Below are 6,925 nucleotides of genomic sequence, written 5' to 3' on the forward strand. Positions count from 1 at the left end.
TGTGTCTTTTAAATCTGTCTGGAGTTCAGATTTAATTGGACGTTTAAAAAAAGATGTCCAGGAGCAGGAGAAAGCCAAGCAAATTGTCTATTCTAAACAAAGACAACATCAGCACATGGCATCCTACAGGCTGGCAGCCAGTGAGTGACAAACATTTGCTTCTTTGCTTGCAGAACATGTTTCAGAGTTGTCCTCTGTGTGTAGTAAGGATGTCACCAGAGTTGTCAATGACTGCAATGGCACAATGCCCACTCTGCCGGTGTGAGTGACATGTCAAACCCCCACTGTAGTGGTTCAAAGTAATTCATTGTGAAAATGGCAATAGACAAGCAGCCGCCAGTGTGTGTGAAGCAGCAGGAAGAGACGTTACCCTGCAGACAAATCACTCATGGCAACTCTGTCCTCATTTACCCTCCAAAGCCCCCGAGTGATCCTCCAGTGACACCGAACAGCTGAGAATGTTGTTCAATGCTAGATGGACCTCTATCTGGATGGAGGAAATGGAGGATCTCAAAATAAATAACTGCAATTACTGGACCCCATGTCAGTCTATGGGGAATCAGACGTAAATGAACGTGTGTAAACGGATGTGTCCGTTTACATCAGATGATGCCCAATCTGGCATGATCCTGTCCAGCAAAATGGATCTCTGATCCGTTCCTTTTTCCGGACCTAGCCGGAGTCGGGGGTACCCGGGTTTAAACAGACACCTGTTCATTTACACACGGCTGCCCATAGACTAAAAATGTATATATCTTTAAACCAATGTCAAATTATTTAGGTAAACAATTAATTATACAGTTATAATCAATTAACAAACGTATGCTGATACTGCTAGATTTGGTCTAGGCATCCAGGTATCAATTATCTCTGGTTATGTATTATGTATCCATTCTCGAGTACAGCTAGCAGAAGTACTGCAATCTGTCCTGCTAACCCTTGTGCAGTAGGCAGAGGGGAAGGCTAGTAGACTAGGCTATGTGAAAAGAAGGGAGCACAATGAGAACAGAGGGATGACCTCATCAGTGTGGAGATACTCATTTTCTTGCCCATTGAGTAGGTAGAGAGTGGATTGGTTACAAGGCCGCAATGATTAACTGCAGTGATGTAAGGTGAGGTTGCCAACCTGGCTTTGATGTGTAGCAGGGGTAACTGGGTCACAATAGCTACTGAAAAATAATTTATAAACATTTTGGCAAGTAAAATCGATCACAGAGAGCTCAGAGCTCAGCTGTACAGACACACAACATGTTCTAAGAGTTCCTTGTCTAGGACAATTTGACACAAATTGAGCTGCAATAACGTCATACTGTCTTATTTCTCTTACCTCCTGCCTATAAGTGTGTAGACTGTATATATAGGTCCTGGGAAATAGCATGGAGAGGCTATTCACGAGAGAACCTGTTCCATTACTATAGACAAGACATGAAATGCAGCTCTCAAGGTTCAGATTGTGTTACAGTAAACTCCCAGTTATCCAGCATCCACACGGATTGATAGATTCCGGATCACTGTAGTTTCTGGTTGCTTGAGAGTTACTATTACAAATAGGTCTAACTAATGCCATACCCCATACTATACCATACTATAAACTCTGTATTGACTTCATATTAATATTCTAATGCAGTAACCAAATTAAGACAAATAGGCACATGATCGCTTCCAGGATAACACATGCCGCAGATCAGCAGAACAGGGAGTACACAGGGGATTTTTTCTTCCAGTTAGATGAGTGTACTGGTTAGTTGAATACTCGATAACAGAGAGTTTACTGTATATAGTTCTCATTGTGAATTTTATATATGAAAAAAGGGGTTCTTGCCATGGATATCTTTTGCAGGAAAGAGTTAAAAGAAAACTATGGGGTAAGTGTTTTTCCCCATAGTTCTCTTTAGGGTCACTGGAGGACATATACTAGCATCCTCCCTTGACCCAAAGCTCAGTATATTGCGAGCTACAGCTCGCGGTATACTGAGACCGCCGCAGCCGGGACGGATCCCGACAATGTCGTCGAGATCCACCCAGCTGCATGAGTGACAGCTAGCTCTGCCTATCTAGATGGTGGTATGTGTTCGCTCACTTCCCGATCTATTGAGCCGACGTGTGACAGTTTCATTGTCACACGTCGGCTCTAACTATGAGGATGAGTGATTTTCACTCACCTCATAGTTCTCCTTTTAAATTAACCTAAGGTGAATGGACCTCAAAGATCAATGGAGGTCCAATAGAGTAAGGGCAAACTCAACCAACTTAAAGGGGAAATCTTCCAAATAGAGATATAAACATCAATATAAACCAGGCAGAGCCTTCCGTACTTTATTTAAACCAAAATAAAAAGTTTTGGCAGGACTTTAATTGGACTGTGCATGTCAATTCGAGGTCCTGTTATTGCCTAGCCCCCGACCTCTCATGTAATAATTTCAAGTTAAACCTTAAAAAAAAATGGAGAATAAAGTAAAAAAAGGTAACCTTAGCATTATGCAACAGCTTCTGGCTCCTTCACCCCCTTGGGAGTTTTGGAATTTTCAGTTTTCTCAGGATCCTGCAGTGAGACCACTGCCATCTAAGTGAGTTGGCTTAAAGCCGTGGTCTAAGGTGAGTACATTTTGCTACTTAACGTTTGCTTTTCTTTTCTAATGTTTTAGTATTTTACATAGAATGGTGTGGGACTTAAGGCCAGACACAGATTTTATAGCATAAGACTAAGTAAAAGGGCCAGCCCATCCAAAATAGTCATAATTGCAGATAAGGTCTGGTGGGCTGAGTCCTCCCACTGGATTCTTATATCTCTTGGGGACAGCAAAAGTGCAGAGGTCTTGTTTTTGTTTCTGGCTCTGTTTCTGCCCAGTATGGGATGTTCCTGCTTCTACTGTTGAAATTCATATTATTTATTAATTTATTACAGGTATTTATATAGAGCTGATATTTTACACAGCGCTGTACATATTGCACAATCACATGAGTCCCCGCCCTAAAGGAGCTTCCAATCTAAGGTAATAAATATAAACCAGTTTAGCAAAGCCAACATGCACCAGGGAGATTTTACAAAATGCGAAATATTTTAATAAAATAGCAGAAGACTGTCGTAGATTCAAAAGTAAGAAGTTTAAATATTTAAAACATTTTTTCCTGGGTTTGATTGAAGCTTTAAAGTTTCCTGTAAACAATATTAATAGTCTGTTAATGTTTAGAACAAATGTAGTTTGCATTGCAACTTTTCTGCCACCAGAGGATGTCAGGGAGCAACAAGAAAGAACTAAATTGTAGATATGTCTTCTAGAATCTTAAACTAAATGTAATTTATTTGTGTCTTTCTGTTATATTTATAAGAATTTTTTTAGAAAAAATATATTATTTAAGAAAAAGCTCTTAGGCAGGTAAATTTATCTCTCTCTCTCTAAAAAAATAAAATATCCACTATACATCACACGGATGCCAAATTTAGGAAGAGATGGTTCTACTGGCTGGAGTTCCTCTACTCCCCAGAATACGGAACTTTGATGGTCTCCTAGTGAGCCACTTGTTTCACTGGGGGGAATGAATGACTCACCTCCTTCCCCTCACTGGTTCTACCATACCACGTGCCCCTCTGGCAGTCCCAACTTTGTCCCCTACTGTCTCCCACGTGAGTAAGGTCTCTGTGTCCCTAAAGGTACTAAACGTGTGATTCTGCTGTCAAGTCAGACTGCCTGTAGTGCACAGTTACGCTGCAACTCCATGACAGAAGCTGAATCAAATACCCGTTATACAACACCAATAACTCCTACCCTCCGTTCCTGTTTTGTCCCTGTCAAAAGTGCTCCTGCTATCTCACGTGGCTAATATCTACAGAACACTCTTGGGTGACCTTGCTCATGATAGCCAGCTCCATCAGACTGCGGGTAACTCGGAAACGCTGCATGTCTTGCCTACTAGTTCAGATGAAATGGTGCCACTGTGACTGTTCTTTTCCATTGGACATGTTTCCCGCCTATTCGCAGCCCCCAGACCCTCTCTATTTGCTTTTATAATGCTTAGGTTATTTTTTTAACTTATTTGGGGCTGGTTAGGCTCAGTCTAGATCTCACATGTGGAAAAGAAATGTGATAGCTGATTTCTGAATATTTCTGTGGTAAATATGAACTATTGCATATGTATATGACATTTTTTCCCAGTCAGTGGGTAGTGCATATTTCTTTCAGTCAACATATAACTGCTCTATTGTAGAAAGCCAGGTTATGGAAAACAGCTCAAGCTCAAATTTTTCTCATCTAAATGACGCAGAGTAGAGACCCCACCCCATGACTTCCTACCTGCTGCCTTCAGTTGGCCCCTTATGGAGTGTCAATTAGAAATAGTCAGTATGAAAGCAACATTTTTCTTTTTGCTGTTTTCTCTTTAGAAAACCCACAACCACAATGCTGTGTAAATCCAGTGGAATGGGTGCACCATGAATTAAACATTTATGTATAAAACCAATAGTACATATACTATAGTGATACAAATAGTACAAGATGAACTGTAAAAGATGGACTGAACTCCATCTAAACGTCAACAATAAAATGCTGATGCTTTGGCTTATCTCCACTGCAAGACCGGTGAGTACCTCTGTTTCTCCTTTGGATTTATATGGATATTTTTGTGGATGTACACTCGGGCATTTACCTTACAAATACAGTGCAGTGGCTACCTCTCAGGCTAGTTAGTAAAACAGATATGAAACATCAGTTTAAAACCATAAAAGAAAAAATGTAATTAACCAAAAGGCATTATGGTTCTCCTTTATATCTAAAACACCAAGATATTAAATTAGAATCAAAGATCCATTCTGAGTGTCTCTTACATGATGTACCCCTTGCAGCTAAGGTGTTAATGGAGACATCTGCAAGGGAGTTTATTAATTAAGGCCATTCCCTCCCAATCTATTGGCTCTTGACAGATAACGTGTCCATCAAGAAGAAAGTGAATTAATTATTTGAAGCTCACATCTAAATCCACAGCACAGTCCTGTGACACTGCTGTCACAAAGGCTGATTTACAAAGGGATATAATTACATTTTCTCTGTGTCCCTAATATTCTGCACTTCTTAATGCCCAGCCCACCGACTATTATTATAGGCTCAATTCACAAAAGTAAATCATGTTCCTCCATTTCATTACTGTGCATTATATGATTTTTTATGGTAAAAAATGATGAATGAATTACCACACAGATCAGCTACATTTACTGCACACATGTTATTTTATCCATGTTTGAAATAACCATAAAAATCAATACATAATGATTCTTGCATGGGTTATCACTCCTTAGCTTCAGGCTGGCTACACACGTGAGTTTCAATGTAGTGTCTATTGAGGTGGGTAGGAAAAGGAGCCAAGGTGGAGGAAAAACCCTTTGTGAGAGAAAATAATGCCTCAAGAGAAACAAAAACTTACATTAGTTAAAGGAGACCTGAAGCTGTGACTAAAACGGCAAAGGACTAGTCACCAGTATTACCTCTAGGCTCCCTGCAGCTGATCTTGTCGCCATTACTGGCTTGCCATGTCTTATTCCACAATGTATCTTTGTGAAGGTTATTATATTGATGGAGCAAGGGATTTGCTATTTAATGTCAAAGGTACCACTTGATGACTAGGGATCTAATGAAAGGTGGTCTGCTGTGCAGTCTTCTAGAGCCTGAGAACACCCTTCCACCAGATGGCCAATAGGAAGTGTCCACATCACCCAGGCTGCGATATAGAAAGACAAACATAGAAAGACCCTTCTCCTATGTAGTAAAGAAAAGGGAAGTCTCTGAACCTGGCATGTTACATGACCACAGATGTAGGTAAGTAAATAGCTCTGTTAAAATATATATTTTTTTTTATTGAATTCACAATTGGAATAAATAAAGTCTTGTTATTTCTGCCTTGAGTTCTGCATTAAAAATTAGTCAGTGAATCTTCCATTTTCCTCCCAGAAGGCCCCATATGAAGTTTCACTAAGAGACAGACTGAAAGAAAGCAGCTTCTGCTGTGTTCTCTCTTTGGAAACCCCATGGTTCTCTGAAAATCAGATGTTATGGCTGTCCCTGTATTTAATATATTATATACACACACACTGTGTGTGTATGTATGTGTGTATATATATATATATATATATATATATACACACACATGCTGTATATACAGTATATAGTTTAGACTTACGTCAAATTGACCAAAACACATTATTGTTTCACTTGAAGAATATGTACCAAAATAAGAAAGCCTATTCATGCGTCTGGCAATCAGGGACAAGTAATCCAAAGGCACACTTTTCCCATATGCTGCTCAGCTGTAATCTCATGTGTAAGAACACATATATGGAGATAAATGGCGGATAAAAGCCTCCTGCTGGATATAGTACACTGAAATAATTTTTCATTCAAAAAGGCTATTCTTGGCTCAAGTTCAGCATTTCTGCAAAGAACTAGTAGAAAGAGGATTAAAAATCTATATCAAGGGATTATGCTGGAGAGAATATCTCACCTTTTCACCCTTCACTTTCTCCATTTCTATAGTGCTGGCACTTTTCTGCAGCCTTTTACAAATCCAAAAATCATATTCTCTCTGTGAAGCATCCTATAGGCTATTGTCCCTAGGACAGGTCACATACACACACAGAGACACTGAGGTCAGCTTAGTTGGAAGACAATTATTCTACCAGTATGTTATTAGATTGTAGGAAGAAACTAGGGCACATTGAAGAAACGCACACATAGGGAAAACAAAAAACAAATTCCACGTAAGTTCAATCAGTGGAACGTATTATTTAGCGTACAGTAAAGGGTTGATTTACTAAAGCCAAATAGGCTGTTCACTTTGCAGGGGTATTGGCAATATGCAGGGGAAGTTTCCCTTAGCTCGGTGAATGTGGTGAAATTTCACTAAAGAATACCCAATCATGTGTAAGGAAAATAAAAAA

At 39.6% G+C, this 6,925-nt stretch overlaps 1 long non-coding RNA gene across 1 annotated transcript; it reads left to right on the plus strand.

The window, feature by feature from the left end:
* The first annotated feature begins 2,876 nt into the window (after positions 1 to 2,876).
* On the plus strand, positions 2,877 to 6,624 carry LOC108786403. Its single transcript, XR_001941198.1, has 3 exons — positions 2,877 to 2,993; positions 3,635 to 3,642; positions 6,608 to 6,624. It is a non-coding gene; the product is annotated as an uncharacterized LOC108786403 (long non-coding RNA).
* The last annotated feature ends 301 nt before the right edge of the window (positions 6,625 to 6,925 follow it).

The sequence above is a fragment of the Nanorana parkeri genome, unplaced genomic scaffold (genome assembly GCF_000935625.1).
Source record: "Nanorana parkeri isolate BGI_ZX_2015 unplaced genomic scaffold, ASM93562v1 scaffold209, whole genome shotgun sequence".
Taxonomy (NCBI): Eukaryota; Metazoa; Chordata; class Amphibia; order Anura; family Dicroglossidae; genus Nanorana; species Nanorana parkeri.